Source organism: Podarcis pityusensis (assembly GCF_964106645.2).
Source record: "Podarcis pityusensis genome assembly, chromosome: 8".
Lineage (NCBI taxonomy): Eukaryota > Metazoa > Chordata > Lepidosauria > Squamata > Lacertidae > Podarcis > Podarcis pityusensis.
The window spans coordinates 57,657,036-57,667,913 of record NC_138033.1 but is presented as its reverse complement, the minus strand read 5'-3'; the positions used below and the strand labels follow the sequence as shown (position 1 = coordinate 57,667,913).

At 44.2% G+C, this 10,878-nt stretch overlaps 1 long non-coding RNA gene across 1 annotated transcript; it reads right to left on the bottom strand.

Moving 5' to 3' along the window:
• Nucleotides 1-1,233: 1,233 nt before the first annotated feature.
• On the bottom strand, nt 1,234-10,339 carry LOC308482962. Its single transcript, XR_013989521.1, has 3 exons — nt 10,198-10,339; nt 6,795-6,967; nt 1,234-1,402 (listed from the first exon to the last, which is right to left on the bottom strand). It is a non-coding gene; the product is annotated as an uncharacterized lncRNA (long non-coding RNA).
• Nucleotides 10,340-10,878: the final 539 nt, after the last annotated feature.

Here is a 10,878-nt window from a genome sequence, read left to right as displayed (position 1 = left end):
ACACACACACACACACCACTGTTGGTGGGTGGGTGAGATAGCCTCCCCCAGTCGTCTGAAAATTTGGCATCAGGCAGGTCCCTTCACTGTAATGTTTTTGGCACTTGCTAAAAATGCTTTTGTTTAGCCAAGCCTACCCAGACATGTATAATAATGTTCCTGTGTGTTTTAGTTTATTGCTTTTTTAAAAAAAAAATGTTTTAAATAGTTGTTTTTAACTGTTTTTACTGATAATTTTATTTCAGGCTCTTTGCAAACCACATTGAGGTAGCGGTTGTTTTATGATCACGTGTAATGAAATAACAACAAACCAACAAATTTTTTGCCCTCCGGCAAATTCTATGTACATTCTCCTATAGAATTTTAAAGGGAATGACTGAGGACTATGCTTATGAATAAGAGTCACCACTATCCTCATAGCCGTGCCCTGGTTTCTTGTTTCTAGGTTACCCTGAGGTAATGAGGGAATATAGATAAAGCAAGACAGTTTTTGGAATGGGAGTGTGTTTGTCTGTGTGTGTGTGTGTGTGTGTGTGTGTGTGGAGAGAGAGAGAGATATATCCAGATGTTTCATCCACATGACAACTCTTTGCTCTTGCTGCAGTCAGCATTCCATCCTTCTAGTCTCTGGCCAAACATTACAAGGAGAAAACTACGGCATACTATAAAGGAGCAATATCAGGTTAACATTTCCTGCCTTTTTCAGCACCAGGCATTGGGGGTCCTAAATAAAATTGACGCTTGTTGTTTCTAAAACTTTCACTCTTTGTTTTATCAAATTCTCAGCTCTCTTGGGTCTGCAGGCCACAAAAGGCCAGGCGGCCTGCTCCTTCCTAAGCCCTCATGGGCTCGCTTTAAGGATCTTAGAAGACACTTTTTGTGTACCATTGGCTCCATATGTGGGTAGCTTTACTACTTCATCCCGCCCCCCAGGACCACTTAACAATATCAGCAAAGCAATTAAGTCTAGTTTTCGGGAAAATGCCAGAGGCATTACAGTGTCTGGATGGGAGTCTCAGCCCAATTATTTTCAGCTAGTTGCAAACTATGGAGAGTGGGCTTTACTTCATTATAACTTCAGTTCCCAATGATTAAAAGTCTAGCATGTTGCAGCTAGGAAGGCAAAAATGAAACAATTAAACTTTCCATCACTAAAATTGCTGCATATTCTTCAGCAGAGGGGGGATTACTTGTCTCCAGAGAAGTGATTAAAATGAACTGATTGAACCGTAATTTGATTGACTGGAGAGCCTCGATCCTTTGCTCAGATGCTCAGATTCCATTTTATTGCTCTGTTTTCTTTGGGAATACACACACACGGACACATGCACAACCATTTCCTTTCTCTGCTGGCCAATTGAAATACCATACCACTATGAAGAGGTCTCCACTTCCTCTATGCCTGTATGGGAAATAGAAAAAAGAAAAAAGAAAGGTTTGGTTAAGAAAATAAGATACCAGAGGATGGCATGCAGCCCTCAGGCATCATGATGCAGCAGATGGGATCATATTATATACTACAGAGTACCAGCACTCTCATATTTGGATGAACATTTTTCCAGCTCTCGTGGCTGCAGAGAGAAGTCAATCAAGTGAAAGTGATCCATGCATGGCAGGAAGCTTTGAAATGTGGGTCACCTACTTCATCAGCTTCTCTCCCTCCCCAAAATATCCCTGTATCTATTATCTGAGGCTGCTCTTGGCATTCTTCTTGCTATGTCAGGACTTCATGTTTAGCAATCAACAGGATGCCCGGAACGATCAGCAATCCGAGCCACGTCTAGGATTAAGTTATGGAGACTCACCATTGAGCACAGAAATCATCTGGGAGGCAGAAATCAAATAAAACTGGGCAGTGCAAGCTTGCATAGTCTAGAAGTAGGCGAGACAAGGAAGGTAACTGGTTGACTTGCAGCACTAAATCCATCAGTGAGGGTCAACACTGGCCGCTTTAGAGTTCCCTTCCCCATTTGCTAAGTATGCTGGTGTTGGTGAGCTGGACTTAATGAACTATAAAGTTCTAGCAGATACAAATAGTTGGCATAATTACAGTGCTTAAAGGAAGGGGAAATATTAGGTTGAAAAGATATATCACACATAAAAATACAAGGCAATAAAATGCATTAGAAGGATAATAAAAGATGCTTGAGAGATGTAGCAGTTGGCTATATCATGAAAAGCTGGAGAAGTGATTTGATGAGGCAAAGTAGAATTGGCAACTATTTCTTGTTATAAAAGAAAGCAGGCAAACTCTCCTCAAAAAGCCCCATTGTACTGCTGCAAAGTTTGGAGAGCTACAACCAGTCACTTAAATTAACTAATTTGCTCCCGTCAACCATTGTGTGTAGATATTGATTGGTTTACTACTCTCAGGTATCAGTCAACACATTGCATGCTATATGGGTATAAGCAGACTGGGAGATAACGCACGTCTTTCTAGATAATTCATGAATTACACAACGGAAATTTGGCTCCAGGGTTTTTTGATACCATCGCTAGTGATGAGTAGATTTCCCTCGCCCTGTTAATTTATTGTCCCATCATTTTGCTATGCCCTGTTTTCCTTTACATTCAAATTCTGGTTCAGTGTAGAGAAGATCTAAAATTAGCTCCAGAACTATTTTCCACAGCTTTCAGTTACTCCCATTCATTGTCATCTTCCCCACCCGTTATCAATGCTATGGCTTCACTGTGGTGGTTGATGTTTATTGGGACTGGTAGGGTGCAAGGCAGAGAGTAGGTGGTGCCAGGACCAATGAGAAGCAGAGCAAACAAATTTTAGTTTTGTCCCCATCTTCCTCCCTGTTGAGTCCTGCAAGGGCAACACTGAGACAAAGGAAGAGGAAGCTGATAGGCAATGCTACACCCTGACAGGTTACAAATAATAATAATAATAATAATAATAATAATAATAATAATAATAGTTGTTGTTGTTTGTTTGTTTATGCCCACTCTGGGTAGCTTCCAACAAAATATTAAAATACAGTAATGTGTCAAACATTAAAAGCTTCCCTAAACAGGGCTGCTTTCAGATGTCTTCTAAATGTCAAAATAAAAAAAATCCTTCCAGTAGCACCTTTAAGACCAACTAAGTTAGTTCTTGGTATGAGCTTTCGTGTGCAAGCACACTTCTTCAGATACCTCGCCTGTGCAGACCGGAAGCTGCTTTTCCTAGCCTTCTGTTGTCAGATCAGGGTTGTCAGGGTATCTGAAGAAGTGTGCTTGCACACGAAAGCTCATACCAAGAACTAACTTAGTTGGTCTTAAAGGTGCTACTGGAAGGATTTTTTTTATTTTGACTATGGCAGACCAACACGGCTACCTATCTGTTTCTAAATGTCAGATAGTTGTTTATCTCTTTGACATCTGATGGGAGGGCATTCCACAGGGCAGGTGCCACTACCGGGAAGGCCCTCTGCCTGGTTCCCTGTAACTTGGCTTCTCGTAGTAAGGGAACCGCCAGAAGGCCCTCGGCCCTGGACCTCAGTGTCCAAGTAAAACAAAGGGGTAGAGACGCTCCTTCAGATATACTGGACTGAGGCTGTTTAGGGCTCTAAAGGTCAGAAACGTACTGGGAGCCAATGTAGGTCTTTCAAGACCTGTGTTATGTGGTCTCGGAGGCCGCTCCCAGTCACCAGTCTAGCTGCCGCATTCTGGATTAGTTGTAGTTTCCGGGTCACCTTCAAAGGTAGCCCCACATAGAGCGCATTGCAGTAGTCCAAGCAAGAGATAACCAGAGCATGCACCACACTGGTGGGACAGTCCGCGGGCAGGTAGGGTCTCAACCTGAGTTCCAGATGGAGCTGATAAACAGCTGCCCTGGGCACAGAATTGACCTGCACCTCCATGGACAGCTGTGAGTCCAAAATGACTCCCAGGCTGCGCACCTGGTCCTTCAGGGGCACAGTAACTCCATTCAGGACCAGGGAGTTCTCCACACCCGCCCGCCTCCTGTCCCCCCAAAACAGTACTTCTGTCTTGTCAGGATTCAACCTCAATCTGTTAGCCGCTGCCATCCATCCTCCAAGTGTCTCCAGACACTCACACAGGACCTTCACCGCCTTCACTGGTTCTGATTTGAAAGAGAGGTAGAGCTGGGTATCATCTGCATACTGATGAACACCCAGCCCAAACCCCCTGATGATCTCTCCCAGCGGCTGCATGTAGATGTTGAAAAGCATAGCGGAGAGGACAGAAGTCAGGCAAGTGGGGTCTGGCTGAGGTCAGGCTGAAGTTGGTGGGGCAGTGAGTGCCCCCTTAGCCCCAATGAACCAGCCTCCGCTGCTGATGCTCATATGTATATTTATGGAACACTGCAAAGAAGTGATATTGATGGGAAGTGATCTTGATCTTCAGAGTTGTTTTTGTTGAAATCAACTAACACAGGATTTCAAACCAGACCGCACACCATGGGTTGCATCCCATGCTAGTCCTACCCAGAGTAGAACATGGAATCAGAATTATGGAACTGGAAGTGACACAAAGGGTATTCTAGACCACAGCTAAAGAATCCCTGACAGATGGCCTCCGCAACATCTGTTTGAAAACCTCAAACAAAGGAGAGTCCACCGCCTTCTGCGGTAACCCATTCCACTTTTGAACAGCTCTTACCATCAGAAAGTTCTTCCTAAGGTTTAGTTGGAATTTCCTTTCTTTGAATTTGAATCCATTGGTTCAGGTCCTTCCCCTCTGGAGCAGCAGGAAATAAGCTTGTTCCATCCACTTGACAGCCCTTCAGATATCTGGATATGGCTATTGGTATTGCCTCTTTTCCAGGCTCTCAGTCTTTTCTCCATTGAATCTAATAGACATGGCCAACTTAAGCCCATTCATTTCAATAGCTCCACTCCAAGTTAGTTGGCTGCCACCACAAATCACCCATCACCTCAATTAATGACAAACTTTTGGAATGTTTTGTCCTTCCTTCTTGGGTCTATCATCTCCTTTTAGCCCTAATCTATCTAAAAAGTCGGCTATATCCCAGGAGGCGCCAGGCAGGCATCAATCGCCCGACTGAAGTCCATGGAAACCATGGGTGGTCACAGCATTAGCTGGATCTGCTTCTTCATTCTGCTGACAAAGAAGCGCCTTCCAAATCTCTGTGATCTTCGCACATTGTTGGAGACTGGGCTCGTGGGGGGTGGTGAATCGCAAAACAAAGGCAGAGAAAATCCATGCCGTTGTAATGGTAATGAATTAATGGTAAAAATAGATTGGGACTGATCTGACAACAGAAGGCTAGGAAAAGCAGCTTCCGGTCTGCACAGGCGAGGTAGGGAACATCAGGCCTTGGAGGTGGTGGGGGGGGTCTGTCTGACCCTCCAAACTTTCCCCTGGTCACATCCCCTCTTCCCAAGTCACACCCCTCACAGACCCTCCTTTGCACCTTAAGCCAGTGTGGTGTAGTGGTTAAGAGCGATACACTCGTAATCTGGGGAACCGGGTTCACTTCCCTGCTCCTCCACATGCAGCTGCTGGGTGACCTTGGGTTGGTCACACTTCTTTGAAGTCTCTCAACCCCATTCACCTCACAGAGTGTGTGTTGTGGGGGAGGAAGGGAAAGGAGAGTGTTAGCCGCTTTGAGACTCCTTAGGGTAGTGATAAAGCGGGATATCAAATCCAAACTCCTCCTCCTCCTCTTCTTCTTCTTCTTCTTCTTCTTCAGTGTTTTTGCTTGGATGAAATGTGACCTTGAACCCTGAGATTGCCTCTTGCTTGTCTGGATGGAGGGCAGGGGGCAGAGAAGGGTAAGCAAGTGTGTGTAGAAGTAAGCCTGCTGTTCAAAGGTAAAGATTATTTTCTCCACCTGTTTTAGCCTCTGGCCCTACCCATTGCTGCCATGTGGCCCCAGGAACGTTGAGCAGAAGGGAATGCGGTCCTCAGGCTGGCAAATCTCCACTCCAGGGCAACCACCAAATAAGGCCCTTGACTGTGGGGCTACTGTTCTGGCTAGTAGGTACACATACCATTGGACATTTCACAAATGAAAATAGGGACAGTCTTTTACGTGTTGAGTGCCCCTTCTCTCTCAACCAGGGTGGCTTCTTGAGGGCTTTTCCCCTGCTGAAGATACATACCATCTACTGGTGGCTGCCTGCTTTGTGGTAACCATGGGATAGAAAGATGGCTCAAACATTACAATTGAGAATTGGATGTAATTTCTAGAACTCTGAATACTACAGTGATTAAAGGCCCAGGCTTGGCAGTGCCATCTTTATTTCAAGGAGCAAATAAAGATATTTTGTTTAAGACATAAATAGTCCATTTCCTGGTAGCATCCCAGATAAGAGATTGGATTCTCATGGAGAAGTGATCGTTTTTTTACTACGCAAAATTGGTATGGTAGTGTTTTGAAAGTTGCCCTTGTAGACAATCTAACACAACATTGCAGAGGAGTCAGATGTGACATTTCCAGAGGTAAGTTTCACAATAACTGGCCTCTCTTCATGAATTTCATAAATTCCTTACCAGAAGGACCTAGACCACCTTCTGTTCACTTTTGTTTTTGGAGAGGCATATTATTCTGAACGTTATATCAATATTCCACATTTTATTTATTTAGAGATTCTATCACTGACTTTCTCCGAGGTTTAGAGAAGGTTGCTGTTAACTTTGCAAGTCTGCTGTTGTCATAGATTCTATATGTATATATTTATTTTTCTTGATGTGATCTTTGGAATGCTTTGACTTCTTTGTATCAGTTTGTTTGCTTAAATGTTTTATCAAATAAAAGAAAGAGAGAGAAATGCCTGAAAAAAGCAGTGTGTGCTGCGCTTATGAAAAAACACACTTACCATCTCGGAGTTTCTTGGGCTGCTGCAAAACCAGAAGATTATGTAGCTGTCTGGTGGTCTCACTCACACCTTGATATGGTCCCTGTTAAGGATGAATGTATCAGGAAATGCCTCTGACTTTTACCCTGGCTTACTCACAGGTAAGAGTTGGGCTGGGAGCCTGAGCAGGCCTCCTGTAGTATTTGAAAGATGACAAGATGATACATAGAGAGTGGAGGAGAAGGAACAAACTTAGCTGATGCTGCTACCAAACTATATAGAAAACTGAAACTAGTTAGTTTCACTTGGGGTTGAACTAGACAACCCTTGGAGACCCTTTCAACCCTACGATTCTTTGCTTCCTAGTGTCACTCAGAACTGATTCCCCCATACAATCATTTCTAAATCACTTTAGTTCCTGCTTGCATTACACCTCCATCTAGGGGTGTGAACTCACAAAACCCACGGGAGAACTTGGAAGTCCTTAACAATCCTAATGCATATGGGTGCACCCTAATTCCAGCTTTGAAAGGCATCTTCAAAATCGCATTGAAGCTTACAACAGGGCAACAACATCAGTGCTTTTTTTTCCAGCCATAACTTGCCAGAACTCAGTTCCAGCACCTCTCAGGTGGGTGCCATTGCCATTATAAGTAAACAAGGGAAGGGTTCATTGTGAGTTCCAGCACCTCTTTTTCTAGAAAAAATAGCACTGGATAGAGTCATACCACACCGAGAGATAATGGAAAACAGCGATGACTGCAGGTAAACAGTTGGAGTGTATTGTTTCAGCCCATTAAAATAAAAAAATCCCCAGAGGTCAATGTGGCTTCCTGACAAATCTGTTTTCCTGTGAGATCAGCTCTCTCAGAAAGCGAAGAGTACTTAATGGGGAAAGCAGAGGCGTAAGTGGAAACGAATCCCAGAGCAGTTTAAATGTCAGAGGGCTGCAGTGCAAGCGGCTTCAGCAGACCACCGATGGCTCCTCAGAGAAAGCCATAACATGCATTAACATACCAAAATCCCAAAAGACAAAATGCTATTATTTACTCCTCTTTGAAATCTCCCTCATTTTAGTTGTTTTGCATATTTCCCCTCCCCCATCTACTCCCTCCCCTCCCCCCAAAAAACTGTTAATGTTTTATTTATGAATGAAGGAATTAGCAACTGTTTGGAACTTCATTAAACGCCATCCTAGGGGACGTACTAAGTGCAGCCTATTAAGTTATTATTCCCAAATATCTATCCAATTTAGACTTAATAAAACATCAAGTGTTGTTGGGTGTAAGTAATTGTTTAAATGAAAATGGCATTGCCACATAATTCGGAATTGGAGCCTTTAGTGCAACGCTGCCTGAAACCTGAGATTTCAGTGTCAGACCTATTAGTCAGGGTTTATAAGGACAGACTTGTGCTGGACTTCTTCTAAAGAGTTTGGGCACAGTTCACCGGCATGTTCTCAAAGTCAGGGAGCCCAACTTGATTTCTACATCAAGTCAGCAAGCCTCCTCCTAACACAAGGGCAACAAACCATTTTTCATCCCAGATGCCACATTGCCTCTTAGGCAAATTTCCGGGATCTACATCCCAGTGGTGAGACCAGAGGCAGAAGGGGGCAGAGCAATGGATGTGAAAGTTACCTCCTGAGTATTGGCTTGCGGTAACAGGAAGACAGGATTTTTCACTGGTTTTATAGAATGCCCACCACACACTTAAACATGCCATCAGTACTGGCATTCCACCAGCTCTTGAAGACACACCTGTTTAGACAAGCTTTCCCCTGGTCTCCTGACCTGCAACTGCTGTTGTAATTGTTGTAACTGTTGTTTTAATTGTTGTGCTGTTTCAGTGGACTGTTTATAGCTCCTCTGATCTTCACCGGTGGCCCCTGCCACCCACACACCACAAGCTTCTGCCATGGGTCACAGCCGCATTCCTCCGTCTAATGCTAGGGCCAACCCAGAGAAGTATGTCTTCCAAAAGCTTTGCATGGCTGTAGGGGAAGTCACTGACTACATAACATTAACCCACTGTGAATAAACTCCCAGCACATAAATCCTGCCACACAACTGCTAATGCAACAAAACAATGCCGCAAATCATGTTGGTGCAGGGAAAAGGAAACGGGTCTACAACCCATCCACTTAGGTGCCATCTGTTACCACGTTACACTAGCAAGCAGAGCTGCAATGTTTTAGGTTATATGTAGATCGCTAATGGGCATTTTTGGTGGGGTGGGATGGTATCTACACATCCTCCTCCCATAACCTAGAAAGAATAATGAGGAGATAAAGTGTTATGTGGAAGGAACAAGGCTCAGGTTGCACTAAGCAATCAAGAATTTGTTAGCACATGAGAGACAGGTGACATGTAAATAATGGAGAGGTCGCTAATAGATGACTAATAACTTCAGCGCCATCCAATGATTTCTAGGCAGGCTTGGGATTGTCACTGTGGTTTTTTTTAGCACTGTAAATAGAGTATTAATTTCTGCTCGTCTTATGCAGTTAGCAATGCAAAACTGATCTTCTTTCAAAGTCCTCTGGGAAAGGATGAGGTTTTTAAAGGCCTCTAAGTTTGCTGCCAAAATAACGGTGTGATCTCTCCAGAAACACGGGCCTGGAAAATATCACTATTATCGCTCCTGTTAAGCCACCTACAAATTGAGAGTTGCGACTTACTACCGAATCAATATTCCGCTTCCTTGTTCAGCGCACCATGGATTGGGCGACTCGGGAAGTTCATTAACGAGCTTCTTCTGAATCCACTCCAGTGACATGAGACACCCACTGCCTCGTCAGAGGAAAACAGCACCGACTCTGCATTTTGCAATCCTTGATCTCCAGCGAGATTCAACAAGGCCAATAAGAACCAGCACAGCATGCTGCTGGCGTAATTATAAATGTGTGTGAGAGGCAGAAGCTCACATTTTCCTCCTATTAGACCTTAACTGCCTCTGCTGTCTCTTCCTTTGTGGTGCGTTTAAGCCAAGATTTCTTGGATCAAACGCTGCCTCGGTTTCTAAAACAGCACTAAGACTGGGTTGGGGAAGGCATAAGACCAGGCCGGGCACCAGCATATGGCAAAATCATGCAGCTGCCAGGGCCCCTGTAGGGCCCATATGGGATGCTGGTTTATACCAAATAAAACCGCTGGTTTATCTAGCTCAGTACTGTCTACACTGGCTGCATACCCTCCAACATTCCTCAGATGAAAATAGGGACATTTCTCACTCCCCCCACCAACTGACCCTCCTCAACACTCCCCCCCATTTTTGTCCATTCTTCCCACCCCACAGAGCATTTCCTATCAGAAGGGCAAATGCCACCACCGCTGTACCATTGGGACACAGCATACACACCCTCCATCTCCCTGAGAAAACCTTAATCCCAGTTTCATTTTATCCTTCGGTAGAGTTTACATACCAATAAATAACTCCTCTCCCTCGCTTCGCTCCCCCTTTCTTTCCACCCGGGGCAGCCCTGCCCTCTGCCTGCCCCTCAGAGCTGGTGCATCACACATGCCTGGGCCTCAGCAGCCACAGCTTCTCCTCCTTTTCATCTGCTCTCCAGCAGGTAACCACGTAACAGACCACAGTTCAAAACATGGGAGCCAGTGGTTAGAATGTCAAACTAGGGCCTAGGAGACCAGGCTTCGAATCCCCACTTGGCTGTGAAGCCCACTGGGTCACTTCCCAGGGTTGCTGTGGGGCTTGAATGAGGAATAATAATAATAATAATAATAATAATAATAATAATATAATAAATTTTTATTTATACCCCTCCCTTCCCAGTTCAGAAAACTGGGCTCAGGGCAGCTAACAACAAATTTAAAACACTTAATTGTAAAAGCAGCATAAAATATAATATAAAAACATGAATAACAATAAAATTCAAAATTCAGAAATCAATTTGGGTGAAATCCATCTAATAAGCATTAGATAGTCACCAGGACTAGCTGGCTGAATTAGTCCTACTTGGGCCAGCGAGGAGGCCAGGGGAGAATTAGCTGTGGGGTCTTAGAGCAGGTAATCTTCATAAAAAGGGAGGGGGAGGGAAGAGAAGGGAAATAAAAGATCAGGCTGAATTCAAATTAAAGGCCAGGTG